The following is a 21,499-nucleotide window of genomic DNA, read 5'->3' as shown; positions in this document are numbered from 1 at the left end:
AATAATCAAGAGAGGATAAGTGAATGAATTAATTGAGATCAAGAAAGGATTCATGCAAAATTGAAAATTTTAGCTTTGAGGACAAAAGAAGGAGCAACATTCAGCATGGTATCTAACTTTACAGAAATACAGACTTGGAACTAGATATGTCATTAGGGATTATACTAAACAAACCACTAATTTTAATTTGAAGACTAAGTGAATTTCCAAAATGTCTCTAAGAACCAGGATATGAAAATCTCTTTATTTACTCCAGAACATATTTAGTACCATCATTAATTTTATTTCAAAATATCAATCTAAAATTAAACAAAAAATACAACTTTTTTTCTGTTCCTTATTATGGATTGTGATTAGGTGGTAGAATGGAGAAAGTATTGGACTTGGAAGCAAGGAGAACTAAGTTCCAATCTTGTCTCAGACACTTTTTACCTCTATGAAAATCCATCCTTAAACCTCACCCAGCCTCAGTGTCATCTTGAGTAAAATGAGGATAAGAGCAGGAGCTATCTTCCAGTGTTGTTGTGAGAATCAAACAAAATAACTTACCTGAAACATTGTAAAAAATTTAAAGATATCAATCAATAAATAAACGTACTTAATCAAAGATATTATCTATTATGTTTCAGACACTGGGCTATATAAATGATAGATATTACTATTATTATTGTATTTAATAATGATACAATTAGAGTTGGAAAAGTCCTTGGAAGTCATCTAGTTTAACATTTTCATTTCATAGATGAGGTCACCAAGGATCAGAAAGTTTAAATTTCTTTGACAAGGCCATAAGAGTAACCAGTTAGTATTTCTCAGCTATTATACTAAGATACCTTATTTCATAAAATTATTTTACATAATTAGAGATGTCTGTTCATTTTTTTCTTATTATCCTCAGTAATATCATAGACCTGGATATATAGTGCATGTAATAGATGCTTGTTGATGAATCAATTGATATGCTGACTATACAGCTAGTGTTTCTATGAATATCATACACAATCTCTCCCTGTACTTCAAAATTCAATATAATTAATTCTGCATATATACATATATATTCAATATTGAATAAGGGAGGGGGGGGAAGAGAGAGAAAGCCAGAGCCAGAGCCAGAGACAGAGACAGAGAGAGACAGAGAAGGAAGGGGAAGAAAAATGTGACTTTTAAAAAGATCACCAAATCTTGGAACAAGAAATTGCACTTTGAAATTAATTGTGCCTTACTATCTCTAAGACCTTAGGCCAATCATTCTTATAAAATTAAAAGGATAGATAGATTTCCAAAGACTCATTTGCTTCTATAATTAATGAGGTTATGTGTAACCATCAGAGATTGAATATCCCCGGAAAATGGGACTTCTTAAGTTTCTTTGTAAAACTTAAGGCATCATATACATATTAAGTGATCATGTTAGTATTGGTGGTTTTTGGTTGTAGTTTATCACTTCTTTGAAGCATAATCATCCTCTATATAAATGATGTGGTAAGACTCCTTCTCTGGCCAATTTTATGGACTATTTCTCTCCCATTTTTATTCTGCCACAATGATCAAATATACGTTAAATAGTATATTAATATACAAATATACATTAGTATAGTATGGCAGAAACTAAGCATTGACCCACACTTAACACCATATACCAAGATAAAGTCAAAATGGGTTCATGACCTAGGCATAAAGAATGAGATTATAAATAAATCAGAGGAACACAGGATAGTTTATCTCTCAGATCTATGGAAGAGGAAGGAATTTATGACCAAAGAAGAACTAGAGATCATTACTGATCACAAAATAGAAAATTTTGATTATATCAAATTGAAAAGTTTTTGTACAAACAAAACTAATGCAGACAATATCAGAAGGGAAGCAGTAAACTGAGAAAACATTTTTTACAGTCAAAGATTCAGATAAAGGCCTCATTTCCAAAATATATAGAGAATTGACTCTAATTTATAAGAAATCAAACCATTCTCCAACTGAAAAATGGTCAAAGGATATGAACAGACAATTCTCAGACGAAGAAATTGAAACTATTTCTAGCCATATGAAAAGATGCTCCAAGTCATTATTAATCAGAGAAATGCAAATTAAGACAACTCTGAGATACCACTACACACCTGTCAGACTGGCTAGAGTGACAGGGAAAGATGATATGGAATGTTGGAGGGGATGTGGGAAAACTGGGACACTAATACATTGTTGGTGGAATTATAAATACATCCAACCATTCTGGAAGCAATTTGGAACTATGCTCAAAAAGTTATCAAACTGTGTATACCCTTTGATCCAGCAGTGTTAGTACTGGGCTTATACCCCAAGGAGATCTTAAGGAAGGGAAAGGGACCCGTATGTGCATGAATGTTTGTGGCAGCCCTGTTTGTAGTGGCCAGAAACTGGAAACTGAGTAGATGCCCATCAATTGGGGAATAATGAATAATTGTGGTATATGAATATTATGGAATAGTATTGTTTTGTAAGAAATGACTAATAGGATGATTTCAGAAAGGCCTGGAGAGACTTACATGAACTGATGCTGAGTGAAATGAGCAGGACCAGGAGATCATTATATACTTCAACAACAATACTATATGATGATCAATTCTGATGGACCTGGCCATCTTCAGCAATGAGATGAACCAAATGAATTCTAATGGAACAGTAATGAACTGAACCATCTACACTCAGAGAAAGAATTCTGAGAGATGACTAAGAACCATTACATTGAATTCCCAATCCCTATATTTTTGCCTACCTGCATTTTTTTAAAATTTCTATCACAGGCTAATTGTACAATATTTCAGAGTCCGATTCTTTTTGTACAGCAAAATAATGGTTTGGACATGTATACTTATTTTGTATTTAATTTATACTTTAACATATTTAACATGTATTGGTCATCCTGCCATTTAGGGGAGGGGGTGGGGGGAAGAAGGGGAAAAATTGGAACAAAAGGTTTGTCAATTGTCAATGCTGTAAAATTACCCATGCATATAACTTGTAAATAAAAAGCTATTAAAAATAAAAAAATTAAAAAGAGGTCATTAGTGTGTCAGAAATCAGATATGGACCTGTATGTATTACCCTATACAAAGATAAGTTCAAAATGGGTTCATGATTTAGATACAAAGTTTCATACCATAAGCAAATTAGATGAACAAAGAATAGTCTGCCTTTCAGATCTGTGGAGAAAGAAGGAAATTGTGGCCAAAGAAGAACTAGAGTTCATTATAGAATGTGAATTGGATAATTTTGATAATATTAAGTTAAAAAGTTTTTGTACAAACAAATCCAATGTAGACAAGATTAGAAGGGAAGCAATAAACTGGGAAATTTTTTTTATGAAATCCAAGGGTTCTGATAAAGGCCTTATTTTTAAAATATAAAGAGAATTAGCTCAGATTTATAAGAATACAAGCCATTCTCCAATTGCTAAATGGTCAAAAGATATGAACAGACAATTTTTAGATGAAGAAATTGAAACCATTTTTAGTCATATGAAAAAAAAATATTCTAAATCACTATTGAGCAGAGAAATGAAAATTAAGACAACTCTCACTATATACCTCTCAGATTAGTTAAGATGACAGGAAAATATAATGACAAATGTTGGTAGGGATGTGGGAAAACTGGTACACTGATGCATTGTTGATAGAGTCGTGAACTGATCCAACCGTTCTGGAGAGCAATTTGGAACTGTGTCCAAAGGACTATCAGTTGAGCATACCCTATGATTCAGTAGTGTCTCTAGTGGGTCTGTGTGGTGAGCTTTTTCTTCTAAAAACACCGCCAGGTGATAAAAGTTCAGATCTTTTATTATCTCCAATATAGCCCGGTTAGCTTAGAGGCCTATCTCTCTGCTTGGTTCCAAGAGCTCTCTCCGAATGTCGCCAAATCCAAAGGTCTGGTCCTTCAGCCTCTGCCTCTGCTTTCTTCAGCCTCCAGCCAGCTCCAACTCTTAATGTCATTCCGGTGAAATCTCGACTTGTAGCTTCTTCACTCTGAAGAAAGCTTCTTCTGCCACCAGTCAGCCAAGTGGAAAATATTCTGCCTTGCCTCGGAGAGAGGGCTTCTGGCGTAATTCCACTGAAATCTCGACTTGTAGGGTCTTCACTCTGAAGAACTTCCTTGACTGGCCCATTGAAGCTCTATTTATGCTCAAGAGAGGGATTATGGGTTTTCTCCCATAGTGCTCTGTGGCCCAAAAAGCTTCAAGGGAGGTGTGAACTCATTGAACTCCAATGAGTAAAGGTGTGAACACAAGCCTTGTATTAATTAGTTCTACTTAGTACCTTGTTTCAGGTTCTACCCAAAACATCTTCTTGTAAGATTAGATCAACTCTAATTAGTTAGCAGTTAGTAAGGATTCCAACAGGTCTGTATCCCAAAGAGATCATAAAAAAGGGAAAAAGGCTCATATGTGCAAAAATGTTTCTATCAGATCTTTTTGTAATGGCAAGGAACTAGAAACTGAGTGGATGCCTTTTTTTTTTCCTTTTTGATCTGATTTTTATTGTGGAAATATATCTAGAAGAATTGCACATGATTAACATATAGTGGAGTTCCTGACATCTAAGATAGGGGGTCGGTGGAAGAGAGGAAGAGGAAAATTTGGAACACGGAATTTTAGAAGAGTGAATGTTAAATTATGTGTGCATATGTTTTGGAAATAAAAAGCTTTAAAAATAATAGTAGAAAAAGAAAATAGTTGTTGAAACTCAGAAATCATGTTGAAAAAAATCTGGAACAAATATTAGCTGACAATTGATTATATGTGAAATTTACCTTCTGCATATTTTTTTTTTACTTTCCTTTGCCTTCTAATGGCTAAGCAACAGTGGTCCTCCAAAAGCATTTTATTTTTTCTTGAAAGGGGATCAGGTCAAATGCATACCAAGACATTTAGAGACAAAAATCTATGAAGCAAAAGCATAAGGACCTATTATTTCCAAGTAAGCATGATTTTTTTTTCTACATTGAAGTAGATAATTTTATAGGAATATTGTTCTTTGTCTATAGTACAGACTATATGTAACCAATTACCCATTCTATCATGCCTCTTATATGAAAAGATGACTATTTTTCACTTCACAAAGCTGTTTTAGTTTTTGCCTTCAGCATGCCCTTTTAAACAGTGCATAGATTTGGAAGGACTTTCATACCATCAAAGACATATACAGGAAGCACTTTGGAAATTCTAGTTTTTAATTTTACAGATAAAGAAACTGATCCCAAGAGAGTTACTCTGGTATGAAATCATTTAGGATCCACAAGAAAGTTGTTAGTGCATATTTTGTAGTAATTCCTTCTTTGGTTTTCCTCTCTTTTCCTCTATTTGTTATGCCTTTATTTTGTTCGAGTCTTGACACAATGCCTAGCACGTAGTAGGTATTTCCCAAATGCTTCTGTATTGATCAACTAGATAACTGAGGTTTCATAATCTCCCTGTTGAATACACAAGAAAATTTGAAGATAAAGTATGTTTTGGTGAATGGGAAAAGAAAGAGAATCTATCACTTCTGACATTGGTGCCAAGAAATAAATATTTCTTTGAAGATGATATGGGTTTGTTAGAGTCCCTTGGCATTAAGACCTTGGCAGAAAGCTATATCATAGAGACAGTCACAAGTTCAAGATTGTACCTGTCTTGTTATATTCTTGAAGCTTTGAAATATGATCACAAAAAATTTGAAGAATGAGTTAGGAGTTATGTGTATATATCTACCTATTTGTGTATATGTTGTTAGATAAAAGAAGAACAAAGATACTCCAAAAATTAAGTAGACATAAAAATAATGCAAAGATTATTGGCCAAGAAAGAATGTTGTATTCATAAACAATGTGAGAAATACAAGCAGGAAGAAAAAGAGATGAATCCCAAATACAGATCATAGAATTTAAAACACTTGAAGCATTTAACATATTTGATTTTTCTAGGGTGTAGAGAATACTTAGGGCATTAAATTGAATATATTAGCATCACACAAATATTTATGGGCTGGAAGAGAAACCAGTAATTGTTTGCAAAAATACCAGGTACAGTTAAACTGCATCTAAAGGATAACAAGACTTGGAGAGAAATAGAAAGATCATTTTCTCCCTTCTCTTGCTTCTAAAAGGATATGTTCTTAGGATCATAAATTTCCAGCAAGGGGACTTCAGAGGACATGCAGTTCAACCTGTTTAATTTATAGCTGAGGAAACTAAGGCTCAATATGGTTGCATGCAGAGTTCAAGGTCATAGAGGATAAGCTGAGAAAAAGTATTACAATTCAGGTGCTCTGATTCCAAAGATAGGGCTTTTCCCACTGGGCTACACTATTCATCTTTCTTGATCCTTAGGCAGATAAATTTATACATCTACAGGATAAAAAGATCATTCAGTCAGAATTCTCTATTTTATAGAGGAGAAAACTATGAATAACAATAGATTTCTGACTTTCTCAGAATCACCAACATAATAGGGAACATAGGTGAGATTTGAATACAAATCCTTTAAATTTCAAATTATGTGCTTTCCACTCTCAAAGTATGGTTCAGACATCCATGGGTATTCCTAAGGCATTTTTTTTTTTAGAATTGAGAAGGTCAAAATCATCCATTAATTAATTTATTAATGAGGTATTTTAATTTATATACATTAAATACTAATAGATATGACCAAGCTAACCAAAATTTCTTACAAGAGGAAGGCTTGATCAAGGGAATTCTGGAATCAGTTTGGATTTAAAGAGTAATACACTTTTGCTTTTTCTTTGTGGGCAAGGAATAGTCAAACTGTTTAATTGCTTTGATCTCTCAAGGATACAAAAAATATATTGTCTTTGATTATATGTGAATAGCATGATCAGAAAACTGGTGTTTCGATGCTAAAAAGAGCAGACAGTTTTGAAATCAGGAGAGACTTCATTTAGAAGATCATACTTGATCTATATCTTAAAGGAAGAAAGAGATATTATGAGGTAACGTTAAGGCCTTTCAGATATGGCAGCCATCAAGTACAAGGGCACAGAGATGAAATATGGTGTATTCTGTATGAGGAAGTATAAAAGTTTACTCTTCCTTAATTATAGCATATGATTGCCTAATAAGGGTTGTGGAAAGAAGTTTAGGAAAACTTTTAAAAAGAATCATTATTTAAATTTAACTATAAGCAATAAGAATTGTTGCATTTAAATAATAATTTAAGATGATAATAAATGACATACATTATATAATTTAAGATCTAAAACAAACATGGGGAATCTATCATAATTCCTACTTGACAGATGGCATGGATAAATGAGTTATGCAAAATCTTCTTCTGCCTGGGAAATATTCTTCACTCAACATCAGGCCCTGCCCTGGCTCAGCTTGGACTAATCTCTCAGTAACTTCAAAACTATTAAGTTCATCTTCTCTATGATCTTAAGAGACTTTTTAGAAAACTCAGGGTTCAAATACATACACAATTTTATATGCATGTGCATACATACATGTATACACACATACATATATAAATGTATATGTTCCTACAATATGTGCATGGACATACACACAATATAATTATATATTACATAGTACATGCATGTATATATGCAATATATATACACATATTCTATATAAATGCATACATTATATGCATATTTAAGTATATGTATGCATATGTAAAGATATACACCCTGTGTGTCTATATAAATATATACATATATTTGTATATATTTATAAATATTCATATACACACATAGTGTCTCTATGTGTATGTGTGTGTATTCAATCAAAACCTGAAATTTTCCTTGCCAAGGCCTACAAATACTTTTCTAGTCTACATCTATAAATACCTTGGTCCTACATCAATCCTTCTGAAGGTGAAGTTAGCTCTACCTGCCTTAGGTGCACAACATTGTTTACTTGCTCTCAGATAGTCCTGAGTTATGTAGAGAGAGTTGATGGGGTTATCTAGGTTCTGCAGGTCTGCCAAGCTTTGACTCACAGCTAGCTTTTTTTGTTGTTTTTTTGTTTGACTTCAAACAATATAGGAATATTAATATTATCATGACTTTAAGTTTATGACATTGAAATAATAGGTCTGAGAAGGAAAGAGCTGATAACAAATGTGAGCAGAATCTACAATAGTTAGCATCAGTCCTTTTTTAACTTTTTTAAATTATAAATCTTCTAAATAAATAAAATATTTTATTAAACTTTAATTTTTTTGAATATTACATTGATTGTAGTAAAATAGTATAAAAGTCCTTCTTGACTCTCCTTTCATTTTTTTGTCATATGAAAGCAATTTTTCTTCAATATCATAATACCATATGTAACATGATCCTAAAAATATAGAATTAGAGCTAGAAAAAACTTAGAGGTCGCCAATTTCACTCTAAAGGTAAATAGGTGGAACATGGGGAATGTTTTAGGCCTGTTTTCTGGAATCAGAAAGATCTGCATTCAAATCCTATTTGATATACTTACTAATTTTGTAACACAGGGTAAGTCACTTACCCATTGTCTTTCTCAGTTTCTTCAGGTATAAAAATGGGATATTAATAACATCTACCTCCCAGGATCGTTGCATATATCAGGTGAGCTAATAGTGAAAACACTTAGCATGGTGGTATCTCACAAAATAGGCATTTATTAAATGCTCATTTTCTTTCTTATCTTACAGATAAGAGAAAAAAATTGACAAAGATTAAATGACTTTCCCAGATTCATGGTTAGTAAGTAATTGAGGGAAGATTTGAATTTAGGTCTTCTTTAGACTCTGGGAAAGTCAGTAAAAAGGTTTTAATCACAGCAAATCAGCAACTGAGATCCTCCGTCCTGGCTCAGTAGAAGAACAGATCAGTGAGGCAGCTTCCAGTTCCAATTCAGTTGGAACTGAGTTTGCCAACTCAGAGGGCAAAAGCTAGAAAACCAGGTTATTTTCTGAAAACAGCAGGCAAAGGTATCTCCTGAAAACACAAGGGGCCTCTATACTCAAAGCCAAGGTTTAAAGCTGCACAAGAAGCTTGGAACAGTATTGTCTTTATCCTAAGAGCTGAGCTCAACCCTAAAAGTTTAAAAAATGGAAATACCAAAAGAAAAGAAAACAAAATTAACAAGGAACAGAAAACCTTGACCATAGAAAGCTACTATGATGATAGGGAAGACCAAAACACCAACTCAAACAAGGATTAAATGTCCATCAGAGTAATATGAATTGGTCTCAAGGCCAAAGAGGCTCCTTGGAAGTGCCTACAAAAGATTTTAAAAGATAAATAAGAGAGGTAAAGGAAAAAGTGAGAAAGGAAACGAGTGGTATGCATGAGAGAGTCAATAGCTTGGAAAAAGAAGGAAAAAATATCTGAAGAAAACAATATCTTTAAAAGGTAGAATTAAGTAAGTAGAAAAAGAGATACAAAAGCTAATGGAAGAAAATCACTCATTAAATACTAGAATAGGGAAAATGGAAACTAATGAATCCATGAACCAGCAAGAATAAGTGAAACAAATTAAAAATAATGAAAAAAAAAGTAAAGAAACTGCAAAATACCTCACTGGAAAAAAAAACAGCCTACCTGGAAAATAGGTTCAGAAGAGACAATTTTAAAATTATTGACTTACCCAAAGGCCATGACCAAAAATAAAGAACTTAGATAGAATTCTTCAAGAAAACATTAAGGAAAATTGCCCCAATATTCCAAAAAACACAGAGGAAATACTCACTGAAAGATTCATTAATCAGCTTCTGAAAGACATCCCACAAGGGAAACCAAAGGAACATTGTGAAACTTCAGAACTACAATCGCAAGGAAAAACTACCGCATGGTGCCAGACTAAAACAATTCAACTATAAAAAAGTAAGAGTCAAAATTACCCAGGATCTGGAACTTTAATATAGTAAGAGATTTTCAATTATTTATATTGCAAAATCCAGAACTAAAGAGGAAATTTAATCTATAAACACAGGACTAAAAAGAAGCATAAAAAAGTAAACAGCAGAAATATATATTATTTAAAGGTTAAATTATTTACATCCCTAGATAGGAAGATAGCTGTAACTCTTGAGAACTGTATCTATCACTGGGGCAGACAGACAGGAGCATCATAAATACTGAGGGTATGATTTTGAATGGACTCTGATATGATTATATCCAAGAAAAAGATAGTTAGAGGTAGTAAAAGGTCTGAACTGGGAAAAGAGGAAAGAGGAGTTATAATGGGACAATCAAGTGAATGAAGAGGTGCAAAAGACATATAACAATAGTGGGAAGAAAGAAGGGGAATGAGCATTGTCTGAAGCTTGATCTCATCAGTTTTGACTCTAAGAGGGAATAACTTAATCACTTAGTTGGATATAGAAATTTATCTAACCCTATAAAGAAGTAGTGGGAGAAACAGGAAAGAAAAGTGAGGGACAAGATAGAAAGGAGGGCAGAAACACTAGAGAAAAAGGTAGTGGAAACAATTATGCTCTCAGATAAAGCAAAAGTAAAAATAGATCTTATTAAAAGCGATAAGGAAGGAAAGTACATCTTGATAAAGGGTACCATAAACAGTGAAGTAGTATCTTACTAAAGGTACATACTGCTAAGTGGTAAAGCAGCCAAATTTCTAGAGATTTTAAGCCAGTTACAGGAAGAAATAGATGGCAAAACTATGCTGGAGTGGGACATCTATTTTCACCTATTATAATCAGACAAATTTAACCAAAATAAACAACAACAACGACATACCAAAAAAAAAAAAAAAACCTTAGGGAGTTTAATAGAATTTTAGGAAATCAAGATTTCATAGACCTCTGGAGAAAAATTGAATAGGGACAGAAAGGAATACACTTTTTTCTTGGCAGTACTTGGCAACTTAACAAAAATTGTCATATATTAGGGTAAGGAAACCTGACAATCAAATGAATCAAATGCAAAAAGGCAAAAATAGTAAATGCTTCCTTTTCAGACTATACTGTAATGAAAATTATATTCAATAAAGGGTCTGGGAAAGATAGATTAAAAACCAATGAGAAATTACATAATCTAATTCTAAAAAAATGAATGGCTGAAACAACAAATCACAGAAACAATATATACTTTCATCAAAGAGAACAAGAGTAATGAGACAACACAAAAGTTATGGGATGCAGCCAAAATAGTCTGTGGGAAAAAAAGAAAAATTATGTCTAAATAGCTACATGAATAAAATAGAGAGGAGATCTTTAGGCATGCAACTAAAAAAATTAGAAAAAGAACAAATTAAACCCCCCTAATTAAATACCAAATTAGAAATATTGAAGTTTTTTAGAGGTTAATAAACTGAAACTTAAAAAAAATCTATTGAACTAACAAATAAAACTAAGAATTGTTTTTATGAAAAAACCAACAAAATAGATTAACCTTTGGTTAATTTGATTAGAAAAAGGAAAGAAAAAATCAAATCACCAGCATCAAAAAAGAAAAGGGTGAACTTACCACCAATGAAAAAGAAATTAAAGCAGTAATTAGAATCTACTTCAACCAACTGTATAGCAACAAGTCTGATGATTTAAATGAAATAGATACATTTTTACAAAAATATAAACTTCCCAGGTTAACAGAAGAAAAAACAAATTACTTAAATAGTCCCATTTTAGAAAAAACACAATAAGCCATTAATTCTTTAAGAAAAAGTCTCCAGGACCACATGATTTCACAAGTGAATTTTACCAAATATTTAAAGAACTAAGTCCAACACTATGTAAGCAATTTGGAAAAATAGGCAAAGGAGTACTGCCAAATTTGTTCTACGACACAAATGTGGCACTGATACCTAAACCAGGAAGAGCCAAAATAGAGAAAAAAAATTACAGACCAATCTTCCTAATGAATATTGATGCAAAAATATAACTGACAAAGTTCATCAGCAAGAGATAGAAAGAAAAACTACATTTACATTTAAAATTATTGTAGACAAATAAAATATTTGGGAGTCTACCTGCCAAGACAAACTATTTGAACATGATTACAAAACACTTCTCACATAAATAAATTCATATCTAAACAACTGGAAAAATGATCAATTATTCATTCACCAATTCATAAATGGTCAAAGGACATGAACCATTAGTGAAATGAAAATTAAAACAGTTCTGAGGTACTACATCACATTTCTCAGATTGTCTAGAATGACAGGAAAAGATAATGACAATATTGAAGGGGATATGGGAAAACTGGGACATTAATGCATTGTGGATAGAATTGTGAAATGAACTAACCATTCTGGAGAGCAATTTGGAATTATGCCCAAAAAATTCTAAAACTTGCATATCATTTGGACCACTAGTGCTATTAATGGTTCTGTAACCCAAGAAAATGACAAAGTATGGAAAAGGACCCATATGTGCAAAAAATGTTTGGAGCAGCTCTTCTTGTAATAGCAAAGAATTGGAAAATGAGTAGATATACATCACTTGGGGAATGGCTAAACAAGGTGTGGTATATAAAGTTAATGAAATAGTTTTATTCTGTAAAAATAATCAACAAGCTGATTTCTGAAAGTCTTAGAAAGATTTACAAGAATTGAGGCTAAGTGAACAAGCAGAAGCAGGAATACATTATATACAATAACAGCAAGAATGTGCAGTCATCAACTATGAAAGACTTGGTTCTTCTCAGTAGTTCGATGATCCAATGGACTTTGGATAGAAAATGCCATCTGCATCCAGAAAAAACATCTAAGGAGATTGAATATAAATCAGCACATACTATGTTCACTTATTTTTTGCTTGTTTTTTATCTCTCTTATTGTTTTTCCCTTTTGCTCTCATTTTTTCTCTCTCAACATAATTCATAAAACAATGTATATTAAATAAATAACTTTACTAGGAAAATAATTTTAAAATGTGAGATTGAAATAAGTTTGATAATTTTCTTTAACAAAATATTTGTTCAACCCTGCTGGCTTTTTTATAATGATAGATTGTCAGTACTATACTGTTTACCAAATATTCAAAACAAAACAAAATGTGTGTCATCTGTTTCTTCAAAGGTCATCTAGAAAAATCATATAGATCTATAATATTTGTAATAATTTTATATCATTTTCATCTCCCAATATTTTCCTTTTCTCCTATTTAAAGGGATACCCTGTATTATAAAGAATCCAAAGAAAGATACAAATAAAAGTAATTTCAAAATATAGACCTACACTAAAATCATCTCCATAGATGCCTTATCTCCCCAAACTTGTTCACAAGTATCTAGCATTCAATTTCCATTTAAATTTTGTTAGTCACATGTATATATGGACAATTAGGTATTACATTGGATGGAGAACTAGGGTTGGAATCAGGAAGACTCATCTCACTGAGTTCAAATCTGATTTCAGACAATTACTAATTGTATGATCCTGGGCAAGTCACTTTAACTTTTTGCCCCAGTTTCTTTCTCTCTAAAATAATCTAGACAAGAAAATAGTAAATCACTTAAGTATCTTTTCCAATAAAACTCCCAAAAGGGTCATAAAGTGTTGGACATAAATGAAATGACTCAATAACAATAATGTATATTGACACACATTATATGTATATATGTAAGTATTATGAAAGTATATATATGCAGGCAATTAGTGGCACAGTGAATGGAGTTCTGGGTAGGGATTCAGGAAGATCTGAATTCTAATCTGATCTCAGACACCTACTAGCTATGTGACATTGGGCAAATGGCTCAATCCTATTTGTCTTAGTTTCCTTATCTATAAAATTAACTGGGGGAAAAAATGGCAAATCATTCTAGTCAAGAATTGTCCCCTCCCCAAAAGAAGTCAGGAAGAGTCAGACACAACTGAAAAATAACTAAACAACAGATATACTCTAATATATGTATATATCAAATGCAAAGACATACATATACATTTGTACATTTTGGCATCTGTGTATATCTTGATTTTGTTTACATCCCTTTTCCTAAGTGTGTGTGTGTATATATATATATAGTTTTTTTTTCTTAAAGCATAGGGATATTGTATCATATTTGTACAGCTCACAGTTAGTAATCTAGAGCAAATTTTCATGGTTTTATTAATACTTTATAAGTTTATTATTAAAAACACTAGAGAATATAGGAATAAATGGAGTTTTCCTTAAAATGATCAGTAGCATCTATTTAAAATCATCAGAAAGCTTCATATGTAATGGAGACAAACTAGAACTATTTCAAATAAGATCAGGGGTGAAACTATTATATTAAAAATGTTAGCTTTGACAATAAGAGAAGAAAAAGAGATTAAGGGAATTAAAGTAGATAATGAGGAAACCAAATTATCACTCTTTCCAGATAATATGATGATATACTTAGATAACCCTAGATAATCAAGTACAAAGCTACTAGAAACAATTCACAACTTTAGCAAAGTTGCAGGATAACAAATCCACATAAATGATCATTTTTATATATTACTAAAAAAAAGTTTAGCAGCAAGAGATACAAAGAAAAATTCCATTTAAAATAATGATCTATAACATAAAATATTTGGGAGCCTATCTGTCTAGGCAAAACCAGGAACTATATGAACACAACTACAAAACACCTTCTACACAAATAAAGTCAGATCTAATCAGTTGAAAAAATATTAAGTGCTCATGAGTAGGTTGAGCTAAAAATGACAATATTATCTACATTAATCTAATTATTAGTGCCATACCAATCAAACTCCCAAGAAATCATTTTACAAATCTAGGGAAAAAATCACAATTTCATCTGGAAGAACAAAAGGTCAAGAATTTCAAGAAAATTTATGAAAAAAAAATGCCCATGATGGTGGATTAGTTGAGCCAGACCAAAAATTATATTATAAAGCAGCATTTATCAAAACCATTTGGTACTATCTAAGAAATAGAGTAGTGAATCAGTAGAATAGATTAGGTTCACAGGAATATGTAATGTTCTTCTCTAAAATATAATGTTCTCTGGGAGCAGGTTTCTTAGGGGGCTTCTGGAGACAGCCTTAGTTTCAGTTCAGATCAATAATCACCGCAAATGCAGCTAGGAGTTAAATCCAAATCCTTTATTGTCTCCTTCAAAATAGCCCAATTAGCTTTCTTAGAGGGCTATCTCTCTCCTTGGTTCCCAGAGCTCTTACCACTAGTCCTTTGTCTCTTCTAGCTTCTGCCTCTAGTCCTCCCAATGTCTCCAGCCAGCACAAAGATGGAAGTTGGAATAAATCTGCCTCTGCCTCCAAGAGTGGGCTTGTGGGCTTCCCGAAGTACAACCTGGTTGAGGCATCTAGCTTATATGCTCTCTTAAAGGTGTGAATCTTGTGGAACTCTTAATAAGTACTAAGTACATTTAGAGAACTGTTAAGCACCCTGCTGAATAATCATTTTCTCTATCAATTCCACTGACTTAGCACCTTGTAAGAATCATAACAGGAATAAATAATCAATAACTATAGTAATCTAGTGTTTAACAATCCCAAGAGACCCTCAGCTTTTGGGATGGAAATTACTATAACATAATTTAGGTATTCATTCATACCTACCACCCTAAAACCATATAAGATCAAAATGGGTTCATGATTTAGACATAAAGAGTGATATTATAAGCAAATTAGAACAAATGATATTTAAAATATCAGATCTGTGGAGAAGGAAGGAATTTATAGCCAAAGAAGAAATAGAGTACATAAATGAATACAAAATAAATAATTTTGTTTATATGAAATGAAATGATTTTGCATAAACAAAACCAATGTAGACAAGATTAGAAAGGAAGCAATAAACTGGGAAAACATTTTTATATTCAAAGGTTCTGATAAAAGCTTCATTTCTAAAATATATAGAGAATTGATTCAAATTTATAAGAATTCAAATCATTTTCCAATTGATAAATGGTTCAAGGATATGACTAGACAATTTTCCGATGAAGAAATTGAAACCATCTCTAGTCATATGAAAAGGTATTCTAAATCATTATTGATTAGAGAAACACAAATTAAGATAGCTGTGAGGTACTATTATACACCCCTCAGATTAGCTAAGATGACGTGACAAGATAATTACAAATGTTGGAGGAGATTTGAGAAAACTGAGGCACTAATACATTATTGGTGGAATTGTGAAGTGATCCATTCTGGAGAGCAATTTGGAAATATGCCTAAAGAGTTATCAAATTATGCATATCCTTTGATCCATTAGTGTTTCTACTGGGTTTACATCTCAAAGAGATCTTAAAGAAAGGAAAGGGAGTCATATTTGCAAAAATGTTTGTGGCAGCCCTTTTTATAATGGCAAGACACTGGAAATTGAGTGGAGGCTCATCAGTTGGAGAATGGCTTAATAAGTTATGTTATATGACATAGAATATTATTGTTCTATAAGAAATGATCAGCAGAATGATTTCAGAGAGTCCTAGAGAGACTTATCTGAACTGGCACTAAGTGAAATGAGCAGAACCAGGAAATCATTGTACCTGGAAACAACAAGGTCATTGTATAACCTATCAATTGTGATAGACATGGCTCATTTTAATAATGAGGTGATTCAGGCCAGTTCCAATGATCTTACTAAGAGCAAGCCATGTACATCCAGAGAGAGGTCTATGGGAAAGGAGGGTGAATCACAACATAGCATTTTCCCTCTTTTTGCTGTTGTTTGCTTGAATTTTATTTTCTTTCCCATTTTTTTTTTTACTTTTTGATCTGATTTTTCTTGTGTAGCAAGATAATTGTATAAATATATATGCCTTTATTGAATTTAATATATAGTTTACCATATTTAACACATATTGTATTTCATACCATTTAAGAAAGGGGATAAGAGAAGGAGGAAGAAATTGGAACATAAGGATTTGCAAGGGTCAGTGTTGAAAAATTATCCTTGCATATGTTTTGATATTTAAAACTTCATTAAAAATGAATTAGCTGAAAATTTTGCCAATGTCACTTTGTTCCTGTTTTTTTAGGTTTTTACAACATAAATATCCATGAGAAAGCAGAGGGAAATTGATATTTATTTTTTAAAATAGTTGTTAGCATTGAGGCATTATAATTGTAATGGAAATTACTGAATTTGACACCTGAGAACTTGATATCCAATCCTATATTTGTGATTCTGAATATATAATTTCATCACTTTGGCCTTTAGCTTTATCATGTAAAAAAATAATTTTAAGAGGTTGACCTAGAAGATATGCTATGTTTTATTTACAGATTTGCCTGTATTTTAATAGCCATGCATTACTTCAGTTGTATAAGGATCCTTTAGAATAGATTAGTAACAAGGAATTGAAGCTCAATAGTTATTAAAAGCCACCTTCCTTCTCTCCCCTAATTTGATTTTCTCTAGCTCAACTCAGGCTTGTGAGTAGCATAAAAATGTAATATAGACAAATCCTCCAGGATTTGTTTAGTAAGCATTTCAAAAGAAGGGAATAATCAAACTGCATTTCCCGAAGCCACTTGGGGATGAGATAATGTGATAGGATCAAAGATTTTAGGAATGGAAGCAATAGTAAACTTCATCCAATTCTATCACCCATATTATTGAGGAAAATGAGATCTAGAAATGGAAATGGCTCCATGTGTATAAATAGGAAACTCAGGTTTTTATTTGTTTGTTTAAGAAATATATGATATGAAACATGGCTAAGGAATAAAGGGTGCATTGTTGAATTATTTTTCAATTGTGTTTGAATCTTCATGGCAAAGATATTGAAGTGGTTTGCCATTTCCTTCTCCACTTCATTTGACACATGAGAAAACTGAGGCAAATAAGGTTGTGACTTATGCAATGTCACATAGATAGTAAGTGTCTGAAGCCAGATTTGAACTCAGGAAGTTACCCATAATCCAAGGCTAGTATTCTATCCACTATATCACCTAGCTATACATATATAAACCATACAGATGAGTCTTTCTGACTTGACATATCTGGCACTTTTTCCATCTGGTCACCTAACTGCTTTAGAGAAACATTAAAGAATCATAAGCCTAAAGCAAGATGAAACCTCAAAGATTATTTCCAGCACATTCATATTTTACTTGAGAAAACCAAAATCAACAAAGCTTTACTGACTTTTGCTTATGTAGTAAATATCCAAAAATAGGATTTGAACTCAGATCTCCCTGTCTCCAAATCCTCTACTCACTATATCATATTGTTTCTCCATTGTTATAAAAATATGGCAGAATCTTTCATGAATAATGTCATAATAATAATCATGACTAAAGAAGAATCACAATTAAATTTGATATAGTACTTTCTGTTACAAAGTATTTTACTTACCTAATCCCCTTTGAATTTCATAATAATCCTTCAAGGTATGCATGATGATTAATCACATCTACATTTTACACATAATATACTTAATCTAAGAAATTTAGGAAGTTGCATTAGTAGATTGTTTTCAGCTAGAAGTTATCAATAGAAATGAAATCATGTGAATGGATTTTCCAAAGTTCATATGACAACTTGTATTAATATCCTTTTTCTGCTGTTTTACTCTGCATTGAATGTGAGAGTGAGCTCTTAAAACTTTGCCAGCAGAAAATGACCTCAATGTATTTTAAGCAAAAGAAAAGGCCTTTGGGTAAAAGTCTGATGATACCCAAAATTATTCATCCACAATCCAGATGAAATCATTTTGGAGAAAATCTTCAATAGCAAGTAAGAACCCTATATTAATAGTAAAGTTAGGATGATGTAAGAGATATGTTAGGCAAGTAACATTGTAGCTGATTGAATAAGTGGGGGTAATAGAGAGGTAAGAATCAATAATGATAACCTGTCATCTAAACAGTTTTTTAAAACTAGCAAAACACGTGAATTCCATTAACATATTTGATAATTATAGTAGCACTGTGAGGTAGGTCTTATTATCTGTCCCATTTTAAAAATGGTGAATTGAAGTTGAGAGAGGTTAATCGACTTGTTCATAGTTAAAGAGGTAATATCAAAGACATGATCAGAACACAGATTTCTTTTGACTTCAAGTCCAAGACTATTTCCACAACTTTGAGGTTGAAAATTTGGTGATTAGAACACAAATAGCTATATTTGGAGGAGGGACAGATATGAGCTAGGATACCGTGGGTATAATGAATGCTGTTCTGGACTTTGAACTAGCAAATTCACCTCCTATTTTCCCTTCTAAAAAGTCAATACTTTCCCTTAGTCTGGAAACCTTAGATAACTATAAAAGAGAAATTCCTGAACAATTTATTTTACCCTAGTTCATATTTTCAGACAGATACTCTTGGTGTTCAGAAATCAATAGCACTACCTCCACAGCCAATTTTGATCCCAGCTTGGTCAGGGGATTTTTGCATTTCTTCTATTTTCTCCTAGGTCATCTGTAAATGTAAGGGGACTTCAACAGTTGACCAAAGAAAACAAAATTAAGAAATAAAAAACAATATTTTCCTAAATCACAAACCAAATAAAAATATTGTTTAGAGTTTGGAGATGTCTATTTAGTTATATCATTTCTCTATTAGTGAAAATGACAATAGTAATAATTAGCAACAACAACAATGATAATAATAATATTACAGAATTGCAGTATTATTATTGTACTCCGCATTTCTACTATATGTTATGGTTCATAAAACACTTTTACTAATCTTGTGAGATAGATATTACAATTATTGCCATGTTCCTTCCCCTACCTCCATTTTGGTTAGTACCAATTCCCTCCATTGAGAATACTCTCCATTGATAAAGTGCATGTAACACAAAGTCCTATAAAATTTATACTATTAGCAGAAATTTATTTTCTTTTTTTCTTCCTTCCTTTCTCCTTTCATTTCTCTTTCTTTTTCTTTCTCTTTCTTTTCTTTTCTCTCTTTCTTTTGTTCTTTCCTTTCTTTTCTTTCTCTCTTCTCTGTCTCTGTCTCTCTCTGTCTCTGTCTCTGTCTCTGTTCTCTATGTCTCTCTCTCTCTCTCTCTCTCCCCGTCTCTTTCTTTCTTTATCTTTTTATTGTGAGGGTGGCTCTGACCTATTAAGTGCCCTAGGACACACATCTATTGGATCTTGAACTCAAATCTACTTAGATTTAAAGGTGACTCTTCCCATTTAATTATTATGATATTGATTCTGGGACTCAAAATAAAGGTCCTCTGAATTCCAAGTTCAGGCGTTCCCCCACTTTATAGTGTTATGTACTCTTCACTGTATATTTATTCTGTCATATTCTTCCTTGTGATTATTTAAATTATTTCATCATTAATTATCTATTTGTAAGGTGCTGAGAAATTTTGAAATTGCTTTCCCATGTGCCATATATAAATTAGAATCTCTGATCCTTCTATCCCTTGAAGTTAGTGCTGTCTTAGATGTGATATCTATTTAATGTGTGTCTATACATACTGTGTCTGTATGTGTTTGTGTTTGAGAGTATGTTTGTTACGGGGAATGGAAATATCTTTGCCATTAAAGGTGAATTGTATTAAATTTATCCAAATTCTCTTGAAAGAATAAAGTTCAGTTATCTAGAAAACTAGAAATGAGAGTTGTCAATAACTACATTTCAAAACTGTCCAAATTCCTTTCCCAAATCTATACAATAATCCACTCCTGCCTGCCTATCTTTTGCTATATTTTTCCATGTTCTCCCACAAATTCATAAAAGGGAGATTACCCATTTCGATAGAGACCTTCTTTGAGTTATTCAAATATTGCAAGGATGAGACTAATAGAAGAGGACAGGATGTTCACTGATTATTTTTCATTCTTCCCTGTTTACATACCATCTTCTTTCTAATTCATTCATAACTCCAATTTCCTTTAAGCTGCTTCTGTTTAAAAGTCCATTATTTACAATGTATAGGCAGACTCATTCTACAATTGCCATCTAAAAACCTCCAGATATTATGATCTGTAAAGCTAAAGTACCCTAAGAACCAAAAGGTTTTTCTTATCTCTATGTACCTGACCTCTCCTGAATTTTTTGTCTTAGCATTCAAACCTGAGCTTCTAAAGAGTAAAGAATCTCTTGCCAATTTTGGGCACAATTCTTAGTATGCATGGTAAGTTTGCAAGTACATTTTTTCATTCATTCTTTACCTTCGGATTCATCTTCTAATTTTGTTCTCTACAAGTTACATTCCTTGAACAATTCTGCTTGATAAGTGCAGTGATCTCAGTCATTTTACTTATCTGATATGAATTTTACTTCTAACACTTACATTCCCACTCATTCCTTGCAGTGCAGTTTAATTTCCTCTTTCTCACCCTTTGCAAGATCATCAACAGGACTCCATGCAGGAAATAACCCAAAGGTCCCAAACCAATAGCATACCATTCTCTGAGGTCAGGAAAAGGGGAAAGAGACCCTCACCAGTAATATATGAAAGTTGCTGTTTATACTATCCACTTAACTAGAAGATGTTGGAATCCTTACTAACTGCTAACTAATTAGAGTTGATCTAATCTTACAAGAAGATGTTTTGGGCAGAACCTGAAACAAGGTACTAAGTAGAACTACCCATAATCCCTCTCTCTGGAAGGAGCATAAATAGGCCAATGGGCCAGTCGGAGAGTTCTGGAGAGTGAAGACGCTACAAGTC

The sequence above is a fragment of the Antechinus flavipes genome, chromosome 2, assembly GCF_016432865.1.
Source record: "Antechinus flavipes isolate AdamAnt ecotype Samford, QLD, Australia chromosome 2, AdamAnt_v2, whole genome shotgun sequence".
NCBI classification, from domain to species: Eukaryota; Metazoa; Chordata; class Mammalia; order Dasyuromorphia; family Dasyuridae; genus Antechinus; species Antechinus flavipes.
The sequence above is the reverse complement of the archived record's forward strand: the minus strand, read 5'-3'. Positions refer to the sequence as shown.